The sequence below is a fragment of the Drosophila montana genome, unplaced genomic scaffold (assembly GCF_035044405.1).
Source record: "Drosophila montana isolate Dmon_TW-CO22-7 unplaced genomic scaffold, ASM3504440v1 contig_3200_1, whole genome shotgun sequence".
In the NCBI taxonomy this organism is placed as follows: domain Eukaryota; kingdom Metazoa; phylum Arthropoda; class Insecta; order Diptera; family Drosophilidae; genus Drosophila; species Drosophila montana.
This window is the reverse complement of record NW_026998080.1, coordinates 6,966,597-6,977,531: the sequence shown is the minus strand read 5'-3', so window position 1 is coordinate 6,977,531 and position 10,935 is coordinate 6,966,597.

Sequence of the window (10,935 nt, the reverse complement as noted above, 5' to 3'; positions counted from 1 at the left end):
TTTTATTATCGTATAAATATTCAAAAGCCATTAAATGCAGTTATGCATATTAAATTTAGCTTTTTGTTTGTCATATAAAAATTGTATATTGTGGTTATACCACATATACTATGTCACTGGGAAATGTTTGTTAATAATTCTTAATGCATTCATTCACATTCGTAGGCAATAAAAACTAGGACAGATTAAAAATACTTGCCCCAAGTATTAAAAAAAAACAAATTGCACTTTACGATATTTATTTTTGAAGGCAAGTAAAAAGCGTGTAAAAAAAAAAGAGAATGTGAAGTGAAAATTTGTTTGCGAATTTGTAAATAAATCCACAAGCATTCATTCATTCATTCGCTTATTCGCTTATTCGTTTATGCGTCCGTTCGCTCATTCACTTATTTTTAGATACGCATCGAGTTGATTTATTTAGATTAAACTTTTGCCGCTTTTTCACTCGCAGCGGTCTGTGTGTAGTCGTCGTCAAATGATTTACATAAGAAGGACAGAAAAGAATAAATTGATTTTAAATCATTTTCGCAGACGACTCTATCGGGGGTGGGCTGGTGATGTTGACACTGGGAGGATCGGGCCGGGGCGCGGACGGGCGCTCGTATGCAAATAAGCATGAAAATAAGAATAACAAAAGCCAAGTTAACGAGTATTCAAAAACAAGATTAAAATAGGAGTGTTCCAGCAGACACACACACATAAGCAGAGCACCGCATGTTGTGATTTACCGCCGGAGCACTCCTCACACCCGCACAGCACCCTGATGTGACAGTTGCAGTCAACTGCGCTGAATTCAATGGGAATTTGCTAGCCCGCTTTCAAGCATGTGTGTGTATGCGAGAAATACCATGTTTCGATGTATCTGCGAGTGTGAAGTTGAGCAGGCAAATTCTGAATTTTGATACAAGGGCAATGTTGAAGGCATGGGCGTGGGCGTCGGCTGGCACAGGCCCAGGGACAGGGACAGGGACAGGGGCAGGGGCAGGGGCAAGTACAAGGTCTAAGCTGAAGCACAGTTTGCTCTTTGTGCAAAGATTTGATTCGAATTTGATTTGTATTTAGCGTTGATTGAAGCAACGCTCAGCACATTGGACATGGTCTTAAATTTGGTTAGTTCAACTCGCAGCTATTTGCATATTCACTCAACTTACTTTCACTGCCAGTTGAGAACTTTACTTATAATTCACTAGGACGACTCTCACCCTGCGACAAAATATGGAAATTGCACTCGCCTCGGCCTCTGTCGTTGTTTCTGCTGCTGTTGCTGTTGCTGTTGTTGGCTCTGCTGCGGTTTTGTGACATGCCGCATCAATCTATCACCATTTTCTCACTACAAGTACACTGGCACAGCTATTCGATCCCAGTCTCATCCGCATGCCTGTTTCCATACACGTTCCCAGTTTCAGCCCCTGGCCAGCAACATGAACGGTGTTTGGTGCTCGGTGCTCGGTGCTCGATGCTCTCTGCACGGTGTTCGGCTGTGGCCCCAAATTGAATAGATTGGTAGATGGGCCAGTCGCTTGCCAGTTGGCTGCCAGCATTTTGCCCAAAGATTTTGCATATATAAATATTTATGAATTTATTAAAAGCGAACCACACGGGCATGCTAGCGGCTGCCTAGTTGGATGGATGAATGCATAAGTCAGCGAGGCAGGTTTGCAGGCCCGATCTCAGCACCGGCCGTATAACTGGCATGTGTGCGCTGCTCGATGCCTGCACACATGCCGCTTGCCCCATGCAGCATGCTGCCTGCTGCCTGCTGCCTACCGCTTGCCGCCTGCCACATGCACAGACACTGGCTCATGTTTAACGAAATGTTTGGTACATTTTTGGAAAATTTGCACTGCACAGCGACAAGAGGCCAGTGGCAGCAGCAGCACCACACAAAACGAACGCCCGCTGTCCAATTTCCCAAAAAAAAAAGCCGAAAAAAAAAGCCAAAAATAAAAAAAAGAAAACTGTGCACAAAATGGCGCGCTCGTCAGCCCGACTGGGACATGGCCTGGGCTGGCGCTGGAGCCATTCATTTGCACGAGAACAAGGCAATCGCATATTTGCGGCCGGCAAACGAGATTGTCAAGTTTTTGAGTGCCTGCCCCACAGTTGCCCCGCAGCCGCTGCCCCCTTGTTGCGCCCAATGCGCTGCCATTGCATGTCGCTCAAAATATGGCGCACAGGGGCACGCATAATGCATGAAGTTGTCATTATCAGGGCCAATTGAATTGAGAATTTTGTGCCTAATGCTCGGTTTGCTGGGCACAGGGCAACGTAATACCAGGAAAGGAAAAGGCGCAAATGAATTTGGCAAAAATTGAAATTTAGCCGCCTCAGTGAACCGCTCAGCTGTGGCCCATGCCACACGCCCCTCGCCCCACGCCCCTCGTCCCGCGCTCCTCGCTGCTGCACACAGTTGGCCTCAAGTGTTGTGTCCGTTGGTGATTGCAAATTTTGTGTGCTCTGTGTTTTGTGTTGACCATTGACCGTTGACCCTTGCTGCCAGTGTTGCCACTTGATTATACGCTGTTGTCTGCTGTGCGTTCGTGTGTGTATGTGCGTGTGCTTGTCAAAGTAATTTAAACTTCATGTCAAATTCAGCAGAGTCATTCAATTTCATCGATGTATAATTTTACAACATTGTGCCTGGCCACTTGAGGCTGCCAGGGCCACGGCCACATAATTACCTGAAGCACTGTAATTGCGAAAACTCCTCCACAGCAACCAGCCCAGCCCAGCCCAGCCCCGTGCCAATAACAGGCTGCGGAGTCGAGCCCAAGCCCAAGCCCAAACCTGAAACCCAAGCCCAGGACACGGGCACAATGACGCTTAGTTTTGGATATGATGTCCCCCCGGCCCCTTCCGTTTCCCCAACCGCTTCATATGAGCTGATGATGCTGCATGGCCTGTGTGGGCTGGGGGGGGCTTTGAGCGGTTGCTTTAAACGCAATTTATGCAAATTTGGGATGTCTAGCAACGCCGAAGACAGTACAGACACATGGCAATCAGCGAAATGTGTTGACAGGCGGTGCTCACAACCATCCCCCGCCACCGTCCAGTCCTGGCACATTTAACACGCTGGCCGCATTAAAACCCACGCGATTAGCATAAACGCATTAAAAATATGCCTGCCTATGCGTGAGGGTGTGCGCGAGTGCGAGGTATATGGGACTTTGCATATAATGCTGTTTGTTTTGACATGCTCGATGACAGTGTCAACGGAAAACTGCCTGGGTCCCAAGCATCGGGGCATCGTAAAGGCAACTTCAGTTTGGGTTCGTCACGAGCACAAGCTAATCTCACAATATTTCAATCGCCAAAACATGTTGCTCTTTTATGGCATTTGCATATGTGCGTTTCGTCTAACAAAACCTAAAGCCCCAACGATTATAGTCATATACATAAGGGCATTAGAACACAAAGACATCGAGCGATAAAGGCAAAGCGCGCGGGCAAAATGACTTTTATTAAATTTAGTAAGGTACTGAAATTTGAGAACAAGTCGTAAAGCTGAAACTTATAGCGATTAAAGTGGTGCTTAAAATCGTTATTCTTCAAGTATCCTAAAACTCAGAGAAGAAGCAAATATATAAAAATCCTTTTTAGTCCACTTTAAAAATATATTTTCTAATATACATTTTTGCGAATATCAGATTATATAAATCTTTTCAATTGTCAACTTTAAAACGAAAATATTCAACAATTTGAAACCGAATAGTGCTTGACCAAGTTCAATTTGACTAGAAATATTATTCTCTAAAACGAACCATTCGAAAGTTCGAATTTGTTCGAACCTGATGTCGATCAAAAACTAACGTAACCCGCCAACAATCTGTTGCATGGATGTATAATTCATGTAGATACGCTTCATTTTTTACGGATTTAAAAAGAAGCATTGCATAATAAGATCAATTACCGATCATTCGATTATATGTCTTAACCGATAACATTATCATTCTACTAGTTCTGACCAAAACCTTTACATGAATATTTAATAGGAATCATTTATATACATTTTTATTGATATGATATGATATGATATGATATGATTTGAGCCCCGATAACTTAGACAGCTCATCCACCAAGGACTGCGCATATTTATTTATAATTATTCGATTTTAGAATTAAATACTGGGTAATCCAGTAAAGCTGAGCATTGCATTCGATTCTGCTATTCATCTTTTCTAAGCATTGTATACTTTATTTTTGCTGCAATGGTTTGATTGAGAAACTTAGAGTCAGATTTATGCCAGCGAGCGTAGACCCTTAAGCTGCGCATATATATATATGTGTGGGAGCATAGGAATATAATAAATATTAATATTTTTTTACAAGTAATAAACATGCGAATGCACATATTTACTCCATAAAGAAGTGGCTGCCATTGAATAAACGAGCACACACACACAGACACACATGCACGGCCGCACACACTCACATTTAATATGCAAATTTTTATATTGATTTATATTTAATCGCTTTTAAGTGCAGCAAAAGCAACAGCAACAACGCTTTTGAACTGCCTGCGTTGTACCCACATAAATATTGCCGCCAGGAGCAGATGATGCCATCAAAATGTGAATTGCTCGCGTTCCGCGTACCCCATTCCTGCTGCTCCGGACTGTAGAGTGTCGTGTGGGGGGAGCGGGAAGTGGCAAGTGGGAAGCACGGAGTGCCGGGCTGTTAGCCTTCGGCTGAGTGCAATGAGTGAGCTGTCCGTTGTGCAATCATAAATAAAATGCACGCATATAGAATATTTATATGTAAACAAGGCCAGCAACAATAACAACAATAACAACAATGCTGGCCGCAACAAGCCCGAGCCCGAAAAAAGAAAAGAAAAAAGCACGCTTTAAACAAATAATGTGGCCTAGTGTGAGACAAGATCTGCTCAGTGCGCCCAACCCACGCTTTCAGGCAGAGTCTGGCAACAATTTAAGCTCCGCGCATAAAGCAATACACTATGCCACACACCCATACACACACGCACATGCTGTCGCTGGCATCGTCATTTAACATTTTGCCTTCAAGTCTCGTTGTCTGGCGAATCACTCACTCACTTAGCGACGGCTATGTATGGGTGCGTGTGTGTGCATTGTGTGTGTGTGTGTGTATGTGTGTGAGTGTGTAATACGCACTATGCCACAAATTACATTGCTGCAGCTGACGACAACGTCATACTCGTACCCTAGATGAGCCCAGAGCCTTCGCGTCGCGCACTGAATTTGTATTGCATACTTTGCGGCGCGCTGGAGTTTTTAACCTGTCGTCGCCGCATTCGCGTTCGCGTTCCCGTTCCCGTTACCCCTCGCCTACGGGTTCGCGCTTGCCATTGCCTGGCAATGTGCATTTCGTGTTCGGCTGATGCCTATGAGTAGTATGAGTCGGGGAACGAGTACTCGCACTAGTATCCACTTTTATATGCCATCACTCATTTGTCTGCGGCTTGCATTGTTTATCTTCTGCAGCTGCATGTTGCTCGTGTGCCAGAGCCCAAGTTCATGCCACTAGCTTCGACTTTTCAGCAGTGTCTGCTCTTTTCTGCTGTTGCAGCTTTGTTGTTTTAACGTGCTGTCAAATGTGACAAAATTAAGTTAACTGCCAACATTATCGCGCATGCAGCAAAACTTTGTAGCTGCTTTGCCCAACTTTTTTGCCTTGTAAACTGATTTGGATTAATATAAACATTCTTTTTTTTTTCTATTTTGCTGTTGCAAAAAGTACTTACGTAAATTGCAATAAAATAAATGCCTTTTGAATTATGGAAATTGGCTTTCAAATCGTTTTGATTTATCGCAATTTGAATATGTTTAATTTATTGTAATCCAATGCAATAAAATCAAATAAATTTATATTATTGGTTTGTTAATTTTTCTATTTGTTGCATATATTTATATTTTCCATCTGGCCCCTACGATAATACTGGTAGAGCTTGAGGTATATGCAAAAATATTTTATTGACACAACAAAATTTGGCCAACAATCGCAATGTGACAACATAAGCGTTCCAAATATCGTCTATCAGCGCGTTGCATAATTTACGCTTCAATTCAATTGAATTGATTTTATATGCATTTGGCCTGGCCTGATGCAGAGCCAAATCAACAGTTGCAAATGTCATGCGGACACGCACGCACACATACAAAAATCATCAAGTCAGCACCACTGATGCGGGCCACGACATCGGTGGTTGCACTCTTTGCCATCGCGCTCATGCGCCACTGCATCGATAATAACAATTGAATATGTGCATATTGTGCAAAATGCGTATTAAGCGACTGGGACACACACACACACACAAACACACACATCAGAAACACACATACGCACAGTCATGAGGGTAAGTTACGGATTGTCTAATCTTATTTAATCGCAGAACTTTATGAATTCATTTGGTATAACCACACCGACTGTGGGTTTGGCCACAAACATTTTTGAAAATAAGTCGACATTGTTTGCCAAATTTTAAACGATTATTGAAGTTATGAAGTATCCAAAAATATGGAGGATAGGGCCTATTTGTATGCCTGGTAGAAAATCCCATAAGCCCTGAGAAAACAAATTCATTTACTTTTTTTCTGTTAAGTACCGCAGCTCTAGAAATTCTACCTTATTTATCTGACGGTTGCAATTAAAATGTGTTACTATTAAACAAAAAAAATCGTTCTTTTCACAATATTTCAATTCTGTTGCCAACTTGGCGTATGCGCAACTTTCCAGTAGCGTAATTAATATTTAATTATCACACTTTCCATATTGAAAGCATTTTCAAGCAGTGCTTTCAGCTTGGGAAATCGAACTGAATTGAATATTGGAGTATCGACTGGCCATTGGATGCAAACGCTTGCTGACCCTTTGTGGCATTATCCTTTGTGCTCACTTAAGCGAGTCAAAGGGGGCACTTTGATCTGCTCAACACATGCGGCTGACATTAAGTTGCCACAGCAACAGATATTGGACTAACCCACACTCCACTCCTATCTCCCGCCCACTGTGTGTCTGTGTGTGTGTGTGTGGTCACTAAGCCATAGCCTCCCGAGTGCCTCGGCACTTAAAGCATGCACATTACCGCTTTGCCAGTCGCTGTTGATGCACTGATTGGTTGCTTACTCACACACACACACAGAAACACACACTCACACAGCCACACAAATTTTAGCTGTTCCTTTGAGCTCGTTTGCCGTTCGTATTACCAATAATTAAACAATCAGTTAGTCATTCGGGCTGGAGGGCCTTGTGTCACTCAACTCAATATCCTCAACAACTTTAAATGCTGCAACACTTCGAAAAGCGTTTAAATTGAAAATCAAGTTTGCGATTGAAGAGCGTCGCATTCAGTTTTGAATATTTAAGTGTTTAATGATGAGGTTGGTTAAACCTAAAAATTATATTCTTTTTTTTTATTAACCTTTACCTTAATAATTTATTAATGTAGCTAATTTATTCAATTATTTCACATTTTATGAAAGAAAATACATTTTCTTTAGCTTCGCTTAACTTTTCCCGGAGACACGTGGGACAAACACATAAATGTCTTCAGATTATCTTGATAGGAGTCTATAAAATGCAGTTGCATTTTGACAAAAGTATAATTATTGCTGATACACCAGGCCAATTGTAGCCTAGAGCATGATGTAGTTGTGGCTAAGTTTGGATTCAATTAAATTTTGAAGCATATCGCCAGCTGTTAAGCTTGTTGATTCCTACACAAAGTGAACTAAGTCCTATGATGTTCGTGTTGCACTTCCCTAACATTTTCATTTCGAACCCAGCACACGGCTGCGGCTGTGGCTGCTGCCAATTTCAAAGCAATCGCCGGCAGCAGCTCCGTTTTTATACCCCGCATCCATTGAAAATGGTAAGAAAGGGTATAATGGTTTTGTGTCAATGTAACAGGCAGCAGAAGGCAACTTCAACCCCAAAGAGTATATATATTCGAGCTATACCTGTCTGTGTGAATGAGTCGATCATGAAAGCTAGAGTTTCGTAATTTAAAATCTACATTCTCCAAATCTCCCTCCATAGTCAGAATATAGATAAATATATATTTTGAGACATGGTTATTTGAGAATAACTGGTAGATTATAAGAGCTAGGCAGGCTCTGGTATATTATACAGACTAGGAATATTTTACTTCTCTGATGCCTTTCTCAACTCTCACCCTGCGCCTTGGTATATACATAAAGTTGGAGTCCACAAGACCTTGAAATTTCTAGAAGAAACGGACTTTGGATATCGAAGTTGTACAAGACTTCATTCTGCGTAGTTTGGGGCAAAGGAAGAGGAAACATATTTGTAAGCGAGAATATTTATAGCGTTAGCTTGGAGCTGGTTTCAGGGTATCTGCTAGTCGGGCACTCCCGAACAATGCACTCTTACTTTTTTGCCAAATGCTTTTGGGTTACTTTTTTGTGCTACAGTGCCCGAAGTGAGCGCGAGGAGAGAGAGAAGCGAACCATTTCAGTGATGACTACGGATCGTTCGTTTGCCGTACAAATCAATTTATGGCTGACCAACGTTTAAACAATTTTTGTGCCGCTTTGTGCAATTGACGTGCCGATAATTACGCCTGGCCAGCATGTACGAGTGCGTTTGATAACAACAACAAAAAATGGGAAATAGAAAGAAAAATCGCCGCTCAGCCCTCAGCTAAAAGTGGCAGACCAAAAAGCGGGCACACAAATTGAGCATAGTCCTAGTAAGTTAGTTGGCTGAAGAAAATCCATGCTGCAAAGTCAATTTTCTTGTTTATTTAAATTTCAAAGCGACAACACAAACTACAAAGCAAAAGTCGCTGCTTGCCTCAGATTTGTGTGGGGCACATAAACTGGATTAAATTTCGTTTAAAATGTAAATGGAAAACGCTGGAGAAAAAAAAAAAAGAAAAGGTGATAGAGAACCGGAGCTGAATTATATACAAAATGTCGCCTTATGCGCAACATCAAAAACTAAACAAACACCTCATCAAAAACATCAAAGGCAGCACGCTTTTGGCCTAAACAGCCTGTGAAAAAGGGAAACGAACAAAAAAAAAAAGGCAAGAAATTGGCAAGAAAAAGCATTTTCTTGTGCAGCACGCAGAAAATAAAATCAAGCATTTCACACCTTATCAATTTTGTTAGATTATCAAACCGAAGAATGGCGCCAGCCAGCCTCGCGCTTGAAGGGGAAGCCAAAAAGCTCTTAAATTGCATCATCATCAACTTGTGGCGCGGTGTCCTGTGTGGCCCGATACTCGAGCTGATGCCATTGATGACGTCGTGCTCCTTGTCACCGTCGTTGTCGTTGCCGTTGTCGTCTTCGTGGTCGACGTGATTGTTGTCATCATCATCGTTGCCACACTGTCATTAAGGAAGTCAAAAACTTAGACCCCAAAATGCGGGGCTGGCAAGCCAGGAAAGGGGCGACGACTGGATCTGGGCGGGGGTGGGGGGCTGTTTCTTGCTTTGTGTGACAGCAGCGTTGACATTTATTTTGATTTCAGGTCGAGTGCAACGTGGCAGGGCGCCCGCCCGAGCAGGGACTTCCACCCGAGCTGGGACCCGGTCGTAAGTGCGTGCCCCAGCCACCGGCACCCCATCCCACGGAGATCTCCGTCTGCCTTTAACCTGTAGTCGTGCTCATGCTAATGTGCATTCAGCTTAGCTGCGTAAAAACCTGACAATGAGGGTTGCTGCCCTTTTTGTCACTTAGCCCAGTTCCGTCTTTATTGTTGTTGTTCTTGTTGTTGTTGCTCTAGCATAAAAGCCACTAAATTGAATTTTATGTGACAGTGCCAAGTTTGATGTGTGCGTTTATTAATGGCTGCTGGAGCCCGGTCCCCCACAGACGTGGGGGTAATGATGGTAGCTTCAAGCTTAAACTCAAACTCAAATAATTGATAGCTTTTGCACAGACCCCGGCCCATTTGGTGGGGGTAATTGCAAGCCTTACACTTAAATGCTATGAAATATGGTTAACAAAAGTATTTCGCGAATGCCTTTTGTCAGCGCAAGCTACGTTTTCCAAATGCCAGCCATTTGCCAGGCCATGTCTGGCGAAGGGGCAGCGCATTCTCTGCATAACTTGTAGCAGCAACTAGACGAGCATATGTAAAAAATGCCATAACACACACAGGCGAACACACACAGAGATACACACACAGCTGTGGTCGCCATAGGAGAATATAAAAATAAAGAAATGCTCCCAGCCAAGCTGCTAAATTGTGTGACCCTAAAAGTGTCCGGCAACACATAATGCCAACTTTCAGTATGCTCCAGTGTTCGCTATTGGGCACATGGCATAGGGCCATAGACTGCCATAGACTGCCTGCACTCGGTTTATGTGCCCACACATGCTTACACACACACACACACACACAAACACGCACACAAATCTGACCATGTCCTTTTTATGCAGCCGCCGTCGCGGCCGCCCCAGCTCTAGCTCCAGCTGCTGGGAGTCGCCCGAATGGCCGCAAGGAATTTCACACAATTGCTAGAAAAATTGCAGAAAATTGAAAATGTGCGAGAGCGTATAAATTTTTACTGCGTCACTTGTAATGCTAAATTGTTGTTATTTATGGCTAGTTGCGTGTGACTCATGCCAACATTTGCCCACACTCCAGCCCTTGACTCCATCTCTAGACTTTAGCACTTTCAGTGTTTTAGATTTCCATTTTTATGCCCTTGCAGAGGGTATCCAAAAACTCTAACGACATGTGCAACGCATAGGAGACATGTCTGAACTCTAATGTATATACGTTCTTGATCAGTCGATATAGCCATATAGCCGACAAGTTTCTATGAAACTTTGCATAGGTCCGCCTCCTTATTGCAGAGAGTGAATTTTACGGAATAAGCTTGATCGGGCTACTATATCATATAATTTGTTTATCAAGATATCTTGATCAAACTTAGCATTTGAGACTTATTTCATGTGGCTCACATATGAGCAAAATCC